The sequence below is a fragment of the Drosophila virilis genome, unplaced genomic scaffold, assembly GCF_030788295.1.
Source record: "Drosophila virilis strain 15010-1051.87 unplaced genomic scaffold, Dvir_AGI_RSII-ME tig00002292, whole genome shotgun sequence".
NCBI lineage: Eukaryota > Metazoa > Arthropoda > Insecta > Diptera > Drosophilidae > Drosophila > Drosophila virilis.
Window position 1 is genome coordinate 1 of NW_027212909.1, and position 20,502 is coordinate 20,502.

The 20,502-nt window shown below is 37.0% G+C and overlaps 3 non-coding genes across 3 annotated transcripts; all 3 read right to left on the reverse strand.

The window, feature by feature from the left end:
- Positions 1–11,114: 11,114 nt before the first annotated feature.
- On the reverse strand, positions 11,115–15,072 carry LOC138911730 (large subunit ribosomal RNA). The gene has a single exon (XR_011417389.1). It is a non-coding gene; the product is annotated as a large subunit ribosomal RNA (ribosomal RNA).
- A 363-nt stretch (positions 15,073–15,435) lies between these two features.
- Positions 15,436–15,614, reverse strand: LOC116650215 (5.8S ribosomal RNA). The gene has a single exon (XR_004303196.1). It is a non-coding gene; the product is annotated as a 5.8S ribosomal RNA (ribosomal RNA).
- Positions 15,615–16,149: 535 nt separating this feature from the next.
- LOC116650217 (small subunit ribosomal RNA) lies at positions 16,150–18,144 on the reverse strand. Its single transcript, XR_004303198.1, has one exon. It is a non-coding gene; the product is annotated as a small subunit ribosomal RNA (ribosomal RNA).
- Between the last annotated feature and the right edge of the window lie 2,358 nt (positions 18,145–20,502).

Genomic DNA, 20,502 nt, shown 5'->3' on the forward strand with positions numbered 1-20,502 from the left:
AGAGAAAATCTAACAAGTAACAGATTTGCTTCACTCTCTACAGATGAAGAGACGAAGAATCTTCGGCCAGCGATGACTCCACTGAAGTCATAGGACTAGCTAAGGGCCAACCAAATAGGAGCCTGCTAAAGAACCTAAGGACGATCAGGCCCCACCAATTTTTATTCCAGACGTGACCAATATCAAAGCGCTTACCAAGTCCATAACTGGCGCCCTTGGCAAAGCAGTAGAATTTACATATAAAGCCACTAAAAACAACAACATTAGAGTAATGACGCCAGATAAAGCTAGCTTCACTGCACTCAAGGCATTTCTCAATGAAAACAACAAACGGTATCAGACCTTTCAGCCCAGAGACGAAAGAGCCTACCGGATAGTGGTCAAAGGCCTGCACCACTCTACTGAGCTGGTCGAGATCAAGGAAGGTTTAAGCAACTACGGGCACGAAGTAAGAGACCTTTATAACCTCACACAAAAAAAGCACAAAAAAACCCCTAAACATATTCTTCGTAAATCTCGAGCCGGCGAAAAATAACAAAGACGCATACAAAATCAAAAGGCTTTGCTGCTCTGTGGTTACAGTCGAGCCTCCACTGAAGTTTAACGATGTCCCCCAATGCTATCGCTGCCAAGGATACGGACACACTCAAAGATACTGTCACCTGGAACATAGATGTGTGAAATGTGGAGGCGGACACTCCACGTCGGAATGCTCAAAGAAGAGCAGTGACCCGGCCTTCTGCCTGCACTGCCAGGGTCCCCATGTGGCCTCATACAAAGGATGCCCAGCTTATAAGAAGGCAAAGAGCCTCTTAACGGCAAACAGACAGACAGCTCCAAGAGATGGACTACCACTAAACTGCAGCAAAGTGAATGCAAACATTAGTTTTGCTAAGGCTGCAAAGAGCACCTACGAGGCAAATCAAGCTCCCTGCCCGGATTCACAGCCGGACAATCAACTTAATGCGATAGTGACAAGGCTAGAGGTCATGTTTGAAAAAATGATGGATAAAATACTAGGTCAAATGACACAGATGCTGGAAACTGTTTGCTCCACATTATGCAAGAAGGTTTAGAGATCACGATCTGGAATGCTAACGGCCTGTGCAAAAACAGGCCTGAGGTTGAGCTTTACTGCAAGACCAACAATACCGAAATTCTCCTCATATCTGAAACCCATTTCTCTGAAAGATCTTACTTCTGCCTACGAGGCTACGACCTGATCTCAGCCAATCACCCCAACGGGAGAGCCCGCGGCGGAGCTGCCATTCTAATTCGCAGCAACATAAGCTATGAGATCCTGCCCCCAACTCTGGAGGAGTGGATCCAATGCGCAAAAATAAGAGTGAGTACCACGCTGGGAGACGTCACAATAGCCGCTGCCTACTGCCCCCCCAAGCACAATGCTAGGGACGAAGAATTCGGGACGCTAATGGACAGCCTAGGCACAAGGTTTCTAATAGGTGGAGACTTCAACGCCAAGCACACCTGGTGGGGCTCCAGAACAAATAACCCTAAAGGCTACGCGCTGTTCAGGCAAACCCGGTTAAGAAACCTCGACTGCCACAGTACAGGCGCACCTACATACTGGCCTACAGACCCATATAAGGTGCCAGACGTCCTGGACATCGCGATAACTCGTGGTTTGGATACTGGCAGAATCCAAGTCAGAGAAGTAGAGGACCTCCTGTCTGATCACAGCGCCATAGCCATCTCTATATTTGCTGCACCCATGAGGAAGTCTGCCCGCAAGAAGCTTATATATAAAGCCACTGATATTGGCAAATATCAAACCTGGTTGGACAACTGCACCAATCCCAGCCCCCCACTAAATAGCCCGGAGGACATCGAAGCGGCAGTCACAGAGCTAACAACTCATATCCACAATGCGGCGTCACATGCGGCGCCAAGACTCTCAAGCCGGCCCAGAGTTGAAAATAGAGACGTTCACCTCTGGTCACAACAAGTGGCCGAGCTGCTTGCTGAAAAAAGGCGACTGAGGCGGGTCTGGTTCCTGTCCAGGAACCCGAGGGACAAGACAGTCCTAAATAGAATCACCAAGGAACTGAAAGAGACACTCAAGATTCTGAGAAAAGATGCCCTAGATAGTTTTCTTACGCAGCTTGCCCCTAACGACCCACAACACAATCTGTGGCAAGTAACCAAGCACATTAAAAGGCCACAGAAAAGAATCAACCCAGTAAGAAAAACTGATGGCAGTTGGTGTAGAACAGAATCTGACAGAGCCAATGCCTTCGCCGAGCACTTAGAAACTGTGTTCACCCCTTTCAGCAGGTGCACGTCAGAAGAAGCATCCGAAACTGCACACCAGCTAAGTGTACCGCCCGAAGGAACGGAAACGATTCCACCGGTACATGAAGAGGAGATAGCGGAATACATAACTGCGCTAAACAACAAAAAAGCCCCAGGCGATGATGGTATCAATGCAATGGCATTAAAGCTACTACCGCAAAGAAGCATCTCGTTCATCTCCAAAATATATAACAAATGCATGGAAATCGGCTACTTCCCAGCGCAATGGAAAAGTGCACAAGTAGTAATGATACCTAAGCCTGGTAAACCTGAAGATAATCTGGCCTCCTATCGCCCGATTAGTTTACTGCCAGCGCTCTCAAAGATACTAGAAAGAGTATTTTTGAGTAGAGTTTTGCCAGTATTGGACGAGGCCGGTCTGATCCCGGATCACCAATTTGGCTTCAGGCGCTGTCACGGAACCCCGGAACAATGCCACAGAGTTGTTCAAACTATCCTCGACGCATTTGAGGAGAAAAAATATTGCTACGCCGTATTCCTCGATGTCAAACAAGCCTTTGACAGAGTTTGGCATCCTGGACTCCTGCAAAAGCTCAAGGGTAACCTCCCACACGCCTACTTCTTGTTTCTGGCTTCATATCTGGAGAACCGAACATTCCGAGTTAAATGTGGGGATACAGTGTCCAACACCAAACACATTCATGCTGGCGTCCCTCAAGGAAGTGTTCTGGGTCCGCTGCTCTATAACGTGTACACAGCTGACTTGCCCGTCACTGGGAACCCAAACGTGCGCGTTGCCACGTACGCCGATGACACGGCATTTCTCACCATCTCGAAATCACCTGGCGAAGCTAGCTCACTGATGCAGATGCAATTGAACCTCGTCAACGACTGGCAAAAGCGATGGAACATTACAGTCAATGGTGACAAGTCAACTGCGACTACCTTTGCACTCCGCTCGGGTAACTGTCCACCAGTTCAACTAGACGGAGTCACAATACCAGAAGAACCCAATCCTAAATATCTGGGAATAACGCTAGACAGGAAACTCACCTGGAGAGCACACCTAACAAAAAAGCGAAACCAGTGTGAGCAGCGACTAAAAGCCTACTACTGGCTTATGGGCAGGAGATCAAGGCTTTCCACCTCCTCCAAGATTCTGACCTACAAGGCGATCATCAGACCAATCTGGACCTATGGAATCCAGCTCTGGGGTACAGCCTGCAGGTCCAATATCCGGATCATTCAAACTTTCGAAAACAAAGCATTACGCATCGCTACAAACGCACACATATATCATGATAACGCCACCATCCACGATGTTCTCAAGTTCCCCTGGGTAAAAGACGAGATTGCCAAAAGCAGCAGACGATATATCAAGCGATTACACAACCATCCCAACACACTAGCCATTTGTCTGCTAGACAACAGCCAACAAAGGAGAAGACTCTGCAGAGCCCACCCACTGGATCTCCCATGGAACAATATAGCCATTTGACCTTCTGTCATGGAATAACATAGCCATTTAACTCTCTCTAAGAATAACAACTATACTAAGCTCAATACATGAAATACACATAAGCTAAGTTTATAATTATACAATTTAATGGTTGTCCACGATGGATAGTATTAAATCAATAAACAAAATGAAAAAAAAAAAAAAAAAAAAAAAAAAAATGAATAGGTTTTTTGACACATCATCTATAATGGCGATATTTTTTCCAAATGCTACCATTCACCTTAATGTCTTCGTGTACTAATTTAATAATACACTTTTATAACTTCATTATTCTTCTTATATAAACATAATTGACTTATGCCGGCAAGGCAACACTCCACAGTCATATGAATTTACCGTACTTAAAATTTTTCATATGACATGCCTTGCGCGACACCACTCCCTATATAGGTTTTTTGACACATCTTCTATAATGGCGATATTTTTTCCAAATGCTACCATTCACCTTAATGTCTTCATGTACTAATTTAATAATACACTTTTATAACTTCATTATTCTTCTTATATAAACATAATTGACATGCCGGTAAGGCAACACTCCACAGTCATACGAATTTACCGTATTTAAAATTTTTCATATGACATGCCTTGCGCGACACCACTCCCTATATAGGTTTTTTGACACATCATCTATAATGGCGATATTTTTTCCAAATGCTACCATTCACCTTAATGTCTTCGTGTACTGATTTAATAATACACTTTTATAACTTCATTATTCTTCTTATATAAACATAATTGACTTATGCCGGCAAGTCAACACTCCACAGTCATATGAATTTACCGTATTTAAAGTTTTTCATATGACATTCTTATATAAACATAATTGACTTATGCCGGCAAGTCAACACTCCACAGTCATATGAATTTACCGTATTTAAAATTTTTCATATGACATTCTTATATAAACATAATTGACTTATGCCGGCAAGTCAACACTCCACAGTCATATGAATTTACCGTATTTAAAGTTTTTCATATGACATGCCTTGCGCGACACCACTCCCTATATAGGTTTTTTGACACATCATCTATAATGGCGATATTTTTTCCAAATGCTACCATTCACCTTAATGTCTTCGTGTACTGATTTAATAATACACTTTTATAACTTCATTATTCTTCTTATATAAACATAATTGACTTATGCCGGCAAGTCAACACTCCACAGTCATATGAATTTACCGTATTTAAAGTTTTTCATATGACATTCTTATATAAACATAATTGACTTATGCCGGCAAGTCAACACTCCACAGTCATATGAATTTACCGTATTTAAAATTTTTCATATGACATTCTTATATAAACATAATTGACTTATGCCGGCAAGTCAACACTCCACAGTCATATGAATTTACCGTATTTAAAGTTTTTCATATGACATGCCTTGCGCGACACCACTCCCTATATAGGTTTTTTGACACATCATCTATAATGGCGATATTTTTTCCAAATGCTACCATTCACCTTAATGTCTTCGTGTACTAATTTAATAATACACTTTTATAACTTCATTATTCTTCTTATATAAACATAATTGACTCATGCCGGCAAGTCAACACTCCACAGTCATATGAATTTACCGTATTTAAAGTTTTTCATATGACATTCTTATATAAACATAATTGACTTATGCCGGCAAGTCAACACTCCACAGTCATATGAATTTACCGTATTTAAAATTTTTCATATGACATTCTTATATAAACATAATTGACTTATGCCGGCAAGGCAACACTCCACAGTCATATGAATTTACCGTACTTAAAATTTTTCATATGACATGCCTTGCGCGACACCACTCCATATATAGGTTTTTTGACACATCTTCTATAATGGCGATATTTTTTCCAAATGCTACCATTCACCTTAATGTCTTCATGTACTAATTTAATAATACACTTTTATAACTTCATTATTCTTCTTATATAAACATAATTGACATGCCGGCAAGGCAACACTCCACAGTCATACGAATTTACCGTATTTAAAATTTTTCATATGACATGCCTTGCGCGACACCACTCCCTATATAGGTTTTTTGACACATCATCTATAATGGCGATATTTTTTCCAAATGCTACCATTCACCTTAATGTCTTCGTGTACTGATTTAATAATACACTTTTATAACTTCATTATTCTTCTTATATAAACATAATTGACTTATGCCGGCAAGTCAACACTCCACAGTCATATGAATTTACCGTATTTAAAGTTTTTCATATGACATTCTTATATAAACATAATTGACTTATGCCGGCAAGTCAACACTTCACAGTCATATGAATTTACCGTATTTAAAATTTTTCATATGACATTCTTATATAAACATAATTGACTTATGCCGGCAAGTCAACACTCCACAGTCATATGAATTTACCGTATTTAAAGTTTTTCATATGACATGCCTTGCGCGACACCACTCCCTATATAGGTTTTTTGACACATCATCTATAATGGCGATATTTTTTCCAAATGCTACCATTCACCTTAATGTCTTCATGTACTAATTTAATAATACACTTTTATAACTTCATTATTCTTCTTATATAAACATAATTGACATGCCGGCAAGGCAACACTCCACAGTCATACGAATTTACCGTATTTAAAATTTTTCATATGACATGCCTTGCGCGACACCACTCCCTATATAGGTTTTTTGACACATCATCTATAATGGCGATATTTTTTCCAAATGCTACCATTCACCTTAATGTCTTCGTGTACTAATTTAATAATACACTTTTATAACTTCATTATTCTTCTTATATAAACATAATTGACATGCCGGCAAGGCAACACTCCACAGTCATACGAATTTACCGTATTTAAAATTTTTCATATGACATGCCTTGCGCGACACCACTCCCTATATAGGTTTTTTGACACATCATCTATAATGGCGATATTTTTTCCAAATGCTACCATTCACCTTAATGTCTTCGTGTACTGATTTAATAATACACTTTTATAACTTCATTATTCTTCTTATATAAACATAATTGACTTATGCCGGCAAGTCAACACTCCACAGTCATATGAATTTACCGTATTTAAAGTTTTTCATATGACATTCTTATATAAACATAATTGACTTATGCCGGCAAGTCAACACTCCACAGTCATATGAATTTACCGTATTTAAAATTTTTCATATGACATTCTTATATAAACATAATTGACTTATGCCGGCAAGTCAACACTCCACAGTCATATGAATTTACCGTATTTAAAGTTTTTCATATGACATGCCTTGCGCGACACCACTCCCTATATAGGTTTTTTGACACATCATCTATAATGGCGATATTTTTTCCAAATGCTACCATTCACCTTAATGTCTTCGTGTACTGATTTAATAATACACTTTTATAACTTCATTATTCTTCTTATATAAACATAATTGACTTATGCCGGCAAGTCAACACTCCACAGTCATATGAATTTACCGTATTTAAAGTTTTTCATATGACATTCTTATATAAACATAATTGACTTATGCCGGCAAGTCAACACTCCACAGTCATATGAATTTACCGTATTTAAAATTTTTCATATGACATTCTTATATAAACATAATTGACTTATGCCGGCAAGTCAACACTCCACAGTCATATGAATTTACCGTATTTAAAGTTTTTCATATGACATGCCTTGCGCGACACCACTCCCTATATAGGTTTTTTGACACATCATCTATAATGGCGATATTTTTTCCAAATGCTACCATTCACCTTAATGTCTTCGTGTACTAATTTAATAATACACTTTTATAACTTCATTATTCTTCTTATATAAACATAATTGACTCATGCCGGCAAGTCAACACTCCACAGTCATATGAATTTACCGTATTTAAAGTTTTTCATATGACATTCTTATATAAACATAATTGACTTATGCCGGCAAGTCAACACTCCACAGTCATATGAATTTACCGTATTTAAAATTTTTCATATGACATTCTTATATAAACATAATTGACTTATGCCGGCAAGGCAACACTCCACAGTCATATGAATTTACCGTACTTAAAATTTTTCATATGACATGCCTTGCGCGACACCACTCCATATATAGGTTTTTTGACACATCTTCTATAATGGCGATATTTTTTCCAAATGCTACCATTCACCTTAATGTCTTCATGTACTAATTTAATAATACACTTTTATAACTTCATTATTCTTCTTATATAAACATAATTGACATGCCGGCAAGGCAACACTCCACAGTCATACGAATTTACCGTATTTAAAATTTTTCATATGACATGCCTTGCGCGACACCACTCCCTATATAGGTTTTTTGACACATCATCTATAATGGCGATATTTTTTCCAAATGCTACCATTCACCTTAATGTCTTCGTGTACTGATTTAATAATACACTTTTATAACTTCATTATTCTTCTTATATAAACATAATTGACTTATGCCGGCAAGTCAACACTCCACAGTCATATGAATTTACCGTATTTAAAGTTTTTCATATGACATTCTTATATAAACATAATTGACTTATGCCGGCAAGTCAACACTTCACAGTCATATGAATTTACCGTATTTAAAATTTTTCATATGACATTCTTATATAAACATAATTGACTTATGCCGGCAAGTCAACACTCCACAGTCATATGAATTTACCGTATTTAAAGTTTTTCATATGACATGCCTTGCGCGACACCACTCCCTATATAGGTTTTTTGACACATCATCTATAATGGCGATATTTTTTCCAAATGCTACCATTCACCTTAATGTCTTCATGTACTAATTTAATAATACACTTTTATAACTTCATTATTCTTCTTATATAAACATAATTGACATGCCGGCAAGGCAACACTCCACAGTCATACGAATTTACCGTATTTAAAATTTTTCATATGACATGCCTTGCGCGACACCACTCCCTATATAGGTTTTTTGACACATCATCTATAATGGCGATATTTTTTCCAAATGCTACCATTCACCTTAATGTCTTCGTGTACTAATTTAATAATACACTTTTATAACTTCATTATTCTTCTTATATAAACATAATTGACATGCCGGCAAGGCAACACTCCACAGTCATACGAATTTACCGTATTTAAAATTTTTCATATGACATGCCTTGCGCGACACCACTCCCTATATAGGTTTTTTGACACATCATCTATAATGGCGATATTTTTTCCAAATGCTACCATTCACCTTAATGTCTTCGTGTACTAATTTAATAATACACTTTTATAACTTCATTATTCTTCTTATATAAACATAATTGACTTATGCCGGCAAGTCAACACTCCACAGTCATATGAATTTACCGTATTTAAAGTTTTTCATATGACATTCTTATATAAACATAATTGACTTATGCCGGCAAGTCAACACTCCACAGTCATATGAATTTACCGTATTTAAAATTTTTCATATGACATTCTTATATAAACATAATTGACTTATGCCGGCAAGTCAACACTCCACAGTCATATGAATTTACCGTATTTAAAGTTTTTCATATGACATGCCTTGCGCGACACCACTCCCTATATAGGTTTTTTGACACATCATCTATAATGGCGATATTTTTGCCAAATGCTACCGTTCACCTTAATGTCTTCATGTACTAATTTAATAATACACTTTTATAACTTCATTATTCTTCTTATATAAACATAATTGACATGCCGGCAAGGCAACACTCCACAGTCATACGAATTTACCGTACTTAAAATTTTTCATATGACATGCCTTGCGCGACACCACTCCCTATATAGGTTTTTTGACACATCATCTATAATGGCGATATTTTTTCCAAATGCTTTTATTCATTTTAACGTTTTCATGTACTATTTTTATAACAATTCAATATAATTTTATATAAGTTGTTAAAGGTTATATATAATATATAAAGATTAATGTCATTTATAATTTTATTTGTATATTAATAATCATATATCAATATACAATATATAAAAATTTCATAGTCACAATTATTTTCCAATGTATTTTCGAAATGTCAAATTGTTATATTATTATTATTATATATACAGTTTAATGTTGTTTAAGTTACAATTTAATTATGTATGTTACAGAATAGTCTTCAATTTTTGTATTATTAATATTAAGATATACATTTCTTCACATCCAAGCAAAATTTCTGTATCACGTATCATATAAAATTTAAATATGTTTTAGAAGAGGCTAATAAGAATAGGAATAAAAAAATGTAAGTATTCTGTTTCTTCTGTATTTGATGATTTCCATCCGTCAATTCCATATTTTCTTGTATGTGTATGTATATATTTCAATATTGCATTATATGTTATATATATATATATATATATATATATATATAATATATATATATATATAACATATAATGCAATATATATATATATATTGTTCTATGCTTTCCTAAAAAATAATTGAAGTTTTAATACTGGTAACAATTTTATATATTTTTGTTCATCCAAAAATTTCAAAATATTGTATAGTTGTAAATATTGTTCTACGTTATATGCTCCCCTCTTCAATAATTATTGACGTTTTAATATAGGTATTGTTTATATAAATTTTTATATATTCCATCCGTCAATTCCATAATTTCACATATATATATATATATATATATCAATATTGCCTTAAGTATATTGTGTATATAAATATTGTTGTATGTTATACGCTCTCCTAAGTAATAATTGAAGTCTTAATTAGCTATGTATATATATATATATATATACTATATATTCCCATCCGTCAATTCCATAATTTCATATATATATATATATATATATATATATCAATATTGCCTTAAGTGTTCATTGTATATATAAATATTATTCTATTCTATATACTCTCCTCAATAATAATTGAAGTTTTAATTCAGGTATGCGTGTATATATATTTTATATATTCCATCCGTCAATTCCAAAATTTCATGTATATATAAATACATATATATCAATACGGCTTTAAGTATTGTATATATATACATATTATTCTTTGTTATATGCTCTCCTCAATAATTATTGAAGTTTCAATATAGATATTGTGTATATATATTTTTATATATTCCATCCGTCAAATTCCATATTTTCATAAATATATATATCAATATTGTTTTAAGTATTGAATATATATATATTGTTCTATGCTACATATAAAATTTAATTGAAAGCAACGTAGATGAACAAATTTCGTAGAGTAGGCATACAAACATCAATAAATATATAACAATTATAAATTGATAATATATTTTAAGCGAATGTATAACCCAATTATACGAATTATGTTCGTCTAGTGTTACTTTTTTTCGAATCATCAAGCAAAGGATAAGCTTCAGTGGATCGCAGTATGGCAGCTGCTCAACCACTTACAACACCTTGCCTGTTACAAAAGTCGTTTACAATTGATTCTAGGCTTTGACATTGTATTAAATAATGTTTTAAAATATAACTAGCGCGGCATCAGGTGATCGAAGATCCTCCCAATTTACTATGTTATAAATAACATTGGCATCACATCCATTGTCGTTAATAAAACAAATTAAAAACTTTTAATGGTTTAGAAGCCATACAATGCAAATTGCCCCTTATTTATCATTGCAGTCCAGCACGGATACGACCTTAGAGGCGTTCAGGCATAATCCAACGGACGTAGCGTCATACCACTGTTCGCTCGAACAAGTATTGTGCCATTGGTCCGTACCTGCGGTTCCTCTCGTACTACGCAGGAATGCTGTCGCAACAACGTTTTGTCATTAGTAGGGTAAAACTAACCTGTCTCACGACGGTCTAAACCCAGCTCACGTTCCCTTGCATGGGTGAACAATCCAACGCTTGGTGAATTTTGCTTCACAATGATAGGAAGAGCCGACATCGAAGGATCAAAAAGCGACGTCGCTATGAACGCTTGGCCGCCACAAGCCAGTTATCCCTATGGTAACTTTTCTGACACCTCTTGTTAAAAACTCTTTAAACCAAAAGGATCGATAGGCCGAGCTTTTGCTGTCCCTGTGTGTACTGAACACCGAGATCAAGTCAGCATTTGCCCTTTTGCTCTATGTGTGGTTTCTGTCCGCACTGAGCTGGCCTTGGGACACCTCCGTTATTATTTGAGAGATGTACCGCCCCAGTCAAACTCCCTACCTGGCAATGTCCTTGAATTGGATCATACCTGAGTAATTGGAGTTATACCAAATTTTTAAATCAATAATACATAAATGCATTCTCTCATTAAAGAATTTGTTTGCGATTATATAACAAACTCGTGATACTTTGATCAAGAAGCTTGCATCAAAACCCAATACCATAAGACATAATAATTATATCCGTATAATGGCTAGGAAATGATACACGTTCCATTTAATCAAGTAAGTAAGGAAACAATAAGAGTAGTGGTATTTCATTGTCGATACCAAACCGAAGTCTAATATCTCCCACTTATTCTACACCTCTTATGTCTCCTTACACTGCCAGATTAGAGTCAAGCTCAAAAGGGTCTTCTTTCCCCGCTAATTATTCCAAGCCCGTTCCCTTGGCTGTGGTTTCGCTAGATAGTAGATAGGGACAGTAGGAATCTCGTTAATCCATTCATGCGCGTCACTAATTAGATGACGAGGCATTTGGCTACCTTAAGAGAGTCATAGTTACTCCCGCCGTTGACCCGCGCTTACTTGAATTTCTTCACTTTGACATTCAGAGCACTGGGCAGAAATCACATTGTGTCAACACCCGCTAGGGCCATCACAATGCTTTGTTTTAATTAGACAGTCGGATTCCCCAAGTCCGTGCCAGTTCTGAATTGATTGTTAATTGATAATCGTTATAATTTAAAAGAACTAATTGGTAGCCCAACTAGTATTCTTAAAAATTTTAGCAAGAAAGTTCCACAATTGGCTACGTAACTAAACTATCCGGGGAACAAGAAACTACCATAAATGATAGAAACTTTATTTACCCAGAACGAGCACATAAACCATGTTATTGTTTCCCAATCAAGCCCGACTATCTCAATCTTCAGAGCCAATCCTTATCCCGAAGTTACGGATCTAATTTGCCGACTTCCCTTACCTACATTATTCTATCGACTAGAGACTCTTCACCTTGGAGACCAGCTGCGGATATTGGTACGGCCTGTTGAGAAGTTTGCGTGTCCCCACCATAAATTTTCAAGGTCCGAGGAGAAAATATCGACACAACAGTATATGTCATGCTCTTCTAGCCCATCTACCATATCTCTCTGCGAAAGACTTCCATGGTAGTACGGCTATAAAACAGAAAAGAAAACTCTTCCGATACCTCTCGACGGCTTCTTTATGGTCGTTCCTGTTGCCAGGATGAGCACGAGGCCCATATTTAATAACAAACGGATACTCAACAGGTTACGGAATTGGAACCGTATTCCCTTTCGTTCAAAATTATTCAAGTGTATAAAAATCGGTTAGATGACAAATATATTTAGATTTTTCTTTACTTGAAAATTTTCGGCTTTCGCCTTGAACTTAGGACCGACTAACTCGTGATCAACCACTGTTCACACGAAACCCTTCTCCACTTCAGTCCTCCAAGGTCTCATTCGATTATTTGCTACTACCACCAAGATCTGTACCAATAGCGGCTCCATGCAGGCTTACGCCAAACACTTCTATGCACACCATTGTACCTTCCTACTCACTAAAGTTTCAAAATTTATATTACAAGTAATATAAACCATCTACTTTAGCGGTAATGTATAGGTATACAACTTAAGCGCCATCCATTTTAAGGGCTAGTTGCTTCGGCAGGTGAGTTGTTACACACTCCTTAGCGGATTTCGACTTCCATGATCACCGTCCTGCTGTTTTAAGCAACCAACGCCTTTCATGGTTTCTGTATGAGTTGTTAATTTGGGCACCGTAACATTACGTTTGGTTCATCCCACAGCGCCAGTTCTGCTTACCAAAAGTGGCCCACTGGGCACATTATATCATAACCTTAAACTTCATATCAAGAAAGTTAAGGTTCTTACCCATTTAAAGTTTGAGAATAGGTTAAGATCGTTTCGACCCTAAGGCCTCTAATCATTCGCTTTACCAGATAAGATTATTTTATACAACAGTTAAATGCACCAGCTATCCTGAGGGAAACTTCGGAAGGAACCAGCTACTAGATGGTTCGATTGGTCTTTCGCCCCTATACTCAATTCTGACAATCGATTTGCACGTCAGAACTGTTTCGGTCTTCCATCAGGGTTTCCCCTGACTTCAACCTGATCAAGTATAGTTCACCATCTTTCGGGTCACAGCATATATGCTCAAGGTACGTTCCAGTTAGAGGCATAAATAATATAAATATTATTATACATAACTATATAGAGCGCCCCGGGATTGCGTTAATTAACTATAAATAGTTAAAAAACTAATCCCATTAATAGTCAAGTTAATTACGCTATTAGGTTTATATCCCAATAACTTGCACATATGTTAGACTCCTTGGTCCGTGTTTCAAGACGGGTCCCGAAGGTATCCTGAATCTTTCGCATTGTTAATCATACAAATGCATATAATAAACACAAATATCAATGATAATTATGCCATTATATAATTCCGAAAAATTAACGCACTGTAATCATATAAATCTATCAGCACTTTATCAAATTTATATCTTTTATTTTATGTTAAAATGCCAAGCATATAATTCAAATAAGCAATCAGACATAATTTTATGATAAATATTTATGCTAATAGATTACAATGTCCTTATATGGAAAAAATGCACACTATTATTATAATATTGTTTAAAATATTACAATTCTAATGATGAATTTTCCATAACGGATATTCAGGTTCATCGGGCTTAACCTCTAAGCAGTTTCACGTACTATTTAACTCTCTATTCAGAGTTCTTTTCAACTTTCCCTCACGGTACTTGTTTACTATCGGTCTCATGGTTATATTTAGTTTTAGATGGAGTTTACCACCCACTTAGTGCTGCACTATCAAGCAACACGACTCTTTGGAAACACCATCTAGTAATCATTAACGTTATACGGGCCTGGCACCCTCTATGGGTAAATGGCCTCATTTAAGAAGGACTTAAATCGTTAACTTCTCATACTAGAATGTTGATGTTCCGTACACTGCATCTCACATTTGCCATATAGACAAAGTGACTTAGTGCTGAACTGATTTCTTTTCGCTCGCCGCTACTAAGAAAATCCTTGTTAGTTTCTTTTCCTCCCCTAATTAATATGCTTAAATTCAGGGGGTAGTCCCATATGAGTTGAGGTTGTATAAAACAATGTTAATTGAACATTATTTATTGTTCAATATAATGGATAATACTTTTGTTCTGAAGTTCCATAAATTTTACAACAATTCTTTTATCACACATCATTAATAAGAGGCAATTCTAGATTAAGGAAAAATATATTTTTCTTTTATGCTAGACATTCCTCAGTATTATTTGATTTGAAAAAAGAAAATATAATTCTTCAGTTTTCTCATACAAAATATACAATGAGTAGTACATCCATATATATATTAATATTATGAATAAATTTATGCATATCAGGGACACACATAATCTATCCAATAATATACCATATGCTTAAAACTTCGAAAAATTTTAAACAACTTAATTAGCAAAGTCTTACAACCCTCAACCATATGTAGTCCAAGCAGCACTATAAAATTAATTAAAGTACAAAACAGCATGGACTGCGATATGCGTTCAAAATGTCGATGTTCATGTGTCCTGCAGTTCACACGATGACGCACAGTTTGCTGCGTTCTTCATCGACCCATGAGCCGAGTGATCCACCGCTTAGAGTGATAATTTATATTGGTTTATTTCATTACGTCACAAATGTTTTTATTGAAAGAAATTAAAAATACACCATTTTACTGGCATATATCAATTCCTTCAATAAAATTGTTTATACCTAAATTGTGTTGCGAAATGTCTTAGTTTTACATATACTTTAAAAATATGGTATGAATAAAATTTTTATATAGATAGAAGAATAAAATATTTTTATAGAAATATGCAAAGCATTAACCTGAAAACAGGTACAACACATAAAATTTAGGTTGTTGCGTTTATATAATGTATGCGCATATAATAATGAACAATACATCTGTGCAACGCATGTATATTATGGTACATATACACGCAAGTTTTTCATCATTAAAACGCATAAACACAGACAAATCCCAAATTGAAAATGACAGATATTATATAAATATATATTAATTGGGAATAAGTATGTGTATATGTTTTTAAATGATTATTCATTTATATTCAGAAAAATTTTATATATTTCTATATATAAAATTGTTTTTATTAACGGAAATGAACATTATACAATAATGATCCTTCCGCAGGTTCACCTACGGAAACCTTGTTACGACTTTTACTTCCTCTAAATAATCAAGTTCGGTCAACTTTTGCGAAACAACCGCAACACACAAGGCGTCACAGTGATCACGTCCGGAGACCTCACTAAATAATTCAATCGGTAGTAGCGACGGGCGGTGTGTACAAAGGGCAGGGACGTAATCAATGCGAGTTAATGACTCACACTTACTGGGAATTCCAAGTTCATGTGAACAGTTTCAGTTCACAATCCCAAGCATGAAAGTGGTTCAGCGGTTTACCCGGACCTCTCGGTCTAGGAAATACACGTTGATACTTTCATTGTAGCGCGCGTGCAGCCCAGGACATCTAAGGGCATCACAGACCTGTTATTGCTCAATCTCATTATTGCTAGACGCAATTTGTCCATTTAAGAAGCTAGTGTCCTTATAATGGGACAAACCAACAGGTACGGCTCCACTTATATAAACACATTCAAACACAATAAACATTTTACTGCCACTATGAATGAAGGCTATATAAGCTTCAACACCATAATCCTGAAGATATCTATTTAATATATTTGAGTCTCGTTCGTTATCGGAATTAACCAGACAAATCACTCCACGAACTAAGAACGGCCATGCACCACCACCCATAGATTCGAGAAAGAGCTATCAATCTGTCTTACACACTTATGTTCGGACCTGGTAAGTTTTCCCGTGTTGAGTCAAATTAAGCCGCAGGCTCCACTCCTGGTGGTGCCCTTCCGTCAATTCCTTTAAGTTTCAGCTTTGCAACCATACTTCCCCCGGAGCCCAAAAGCTTTGGTTTCCCGGGAAGCGACTGAGAGAGCCATAAAAGTAGCTACACCCAATTGCTAGCTGGCATCGTTTATGGTTAGAACTAGGGCGGTATCTGATCGCCTTCGAACCTCTAACTTTCGTTCTTGATTAATGAAAACATCTTTGGCAAATGCTTTCGCTTAAGTTAGTCTTACGACGGTCCAAGAATTTCACCTCTCGCGTCGTAATACTAATGCCCCCAAACTGCTTCTATTAATCATTACCTCTTGATCTGAAAACCAATGAAAGCAGAACAGAGGTCTTATTTCATTATCCCATGCACAGAATATTCAGGCATTTGAAGCCTGCTTTAAGCACTCTAATTTGTTCAAAGTAATTGTACCGGCCCACAATAACACTCGATGAAGAGCACTAATGCAGGTTTTTAAATAGGAGGAATATATAAAAAAATACAAGTATTTAATTAAATATAAGAACTCCACCGGTAATACGCTTACATACATAAAGGTATAGTACTAACTACAATTGTAAGTTGTACTACCCGTATGAAGCACAAGTTCAACTACGAACGTTTTAACCGCAACAACTTTAATATACGCTATTGGAGCTGGAATTACCGCGGCTGCTGGCACCAGACTTGCCCTCCAATAGGTCCTTGTTAAAGGATTTAAAGTGTACTCATTCCAATTACAGGGCCTCGGATATGAGTCCTGTATTGTTATTTTTCGTCACTACCTCCCCGAGCTGGGAGTGGGTAATTTACGCGCCTGCTGCCTTCCTTAGATGTGGTAGCCGTTTCTCAGGCTCCCTCTCCGGAATCGAACCCTGATTCCCCGTTACCCGTTGCAACCATGGTAGTCCTAGATACTACCATCAAAAGTTGATAGGGCAGACATTTGAAAGATCTGTCGTCGGTACAAGACCATACGATCTGCATGTTATCTAGAGTTCAACCAATAAAACGATCTTGCGATCGCTTGGTTTTAGCCTAATAAAAGCACACGTTCCAAAAGGTCCGTGTTTTAATTGCATGTATTAGCTCTAGAATTACCACAGTTATCCAAGTAACTGTTAACGATCTAAGGAACCATAACTGATATAATGAGCCTTTTGCGGTTTCACTGTTAATTCGTGTGTACTTAGACATGCATGGCTTAATCTTTGAGACAAGCATATAACTACTGGCAGGATCAACCAGAATAATGTTTTTATAATTTGTATGTACAAAATAACATACATATTTACAAAATGTATTTACATTACAACTTAATATATTTTTGAATAAAAAATATACTATAGATATTAATGTTAAATATAAACGAATATGGCCATTGTTACATAGCATTTCATGTTCGTTAATTTACGTTTCACATTTTTTAAGATTCACCACATATTATATCTATATGAAAATATATACAATTCGTTCAAAAATATCTTTATATGTACACTTACTTAATATATATTTTATCACACATTGCTTAATACCATAATGGAATAAACACTTTAATTTTGATGACAAACTTGATAATTTATTTATATGTATAAATTATGCATGCATAACTTGCAAACATAATTATGCGATAAAAATATATTAAGTAAAACAAGTCACATACTATATTAAATAGTATGTAAAATGTTAAAGTTTCATTTATGACAAATATTTAAAATAATTACAAAAATTTTAGAAACTTTTTTTCCAGCGTACTAATCGTCCATACATCTGTATGAATCGAATTTCCACTGGATGCAATTGTTAAATTTTACGATAAAAGGAAACCCATTTGTTTACACGATGTAGTAACAATAAAATTATTACTAACAACACATCTTGGCTTGAAAGTTTCACAATTATCTTTTTTTCTTAATATCGTAAGCCAAATGTTATACAACATAACAAATAACGATATCTAACTCAAATAACGAGTATATGACAAACTTAAAATTATACGCTTTCAGCGTATAATGTGATGAGCACACACTGCTCACCATGAATAGGTTTTGAGTCGCGATCGAACACTCGTTGAGTAAAGACGTGCCTGCGGACCGCTGCGAAGCATTCCAAATACACAAGCAACATAAACAACAGTTAGTTGCGGCGAAATTTTCAGGCCAGCTGCGCTCTGATTGGTCGCTGCAACCGTTACTGCGCTCTTTCAGCTTGCGTGCCGTGCGCAAATAACGGCGCACTAATACTTACACACGCACACGCTTACATGCTTGTGCGCGTTATTTCAACACACACACGACAATTAGAATACAAAACCAAACAATAACACAGACTAGCACTCGCTGCTTACGCTCGCCAGACGGGCAGCTTGTTTGCTCCCGCTCCCCCGTACCCCTCACCAACCAGATGGACAAGATGGACTGGCAAGCCGAGCCACGTGCTACACAGCTCATCAAAACTAGCAGCACCAAGAGGAAGAAGACCAACATCAGAACTAGCAACCCTGACTCTGAGAATTCGAGTTGCACTAGTGAACCTGGAGAAATAAGGAGGAAGCCCGTCCGCAAACAGCGCAAACAGCCTTCCCGCGTACACCTACCTGACGGACCAAGCACCAGCAAAGCTGCTAGAGAAAATCTAACAAGTAACAGATTTGCTTCACTCTCTACAGATGAAGACGACGAAGAATCTTCGGCCAGCGATGACTCCACTGAAGTCATAGGACTAGCTAAGGGCCAACCAAATAAGGAGCCTGCTAAAGAACCTAAGACGATCAGGCCACCACCAATTTTTATTCCAGACGTGACCAATATCAAAGCGCTTACCAATGCCATAACTGGCGCCCTTGGCAAAGCAGTAGAATTTACATATAAAGCCACTAAAAACAACAACATTAGAGTAATGACGCCAGATAAAGCTAGCTTCACTGCACTCAAGGCATTTCTCAATGAAAACAACAAACGGTATCAGACCTTTCAGCCCAGAGACGAAAGAGCCTACCGGATAGTGGTCAAAGGCCTGCACCACTCTACTGAGCTGGTCGAGATCAAGGAAGGTTTAAGCAACTACGGGCACGAAGTAAGAGACCTTTATAACCTCACACAAAAAAGCACAAAAAAACCCCTAAACATATTCTTCGTAAATCTCGAGCCGGCGAAAAATAACAAAGACGCATACAAAATCAAAAGGCTTTGCTGCTCTGTGGTTACAGTCGAGCCTCCACTGAAGTTTAACGATGTCCCCCAATGCTATCGCTGCCAAGGATACGGACACACTCAAAGATACTGTCACCTGGAACATAGATGTGTGAAATGTGGAGGCGGACACTCCACGTCGGAATGCTCAAAGAAGAGCAGTGACCCGGCCTTCTGCCTGCACTGCCAGGGTCCCCATGTGGCCTCATACAAAGGATGCCCAGCTTATAAGAAGGCAAAGAGCCTCTTAACGGCAAACAGACAGACAGCTCCAAGAGATGGACTACCACTAAACTGCAGCAAAGTGAATGCAAACATTAGTTTTGCTAAGGCTGCAAAGAGCACCTACGAGGCAAATCAAGCTCCCTGCCCGGATTCACAGCCGGACAATCAACTTAATGCGATAGTGACAAGGCTA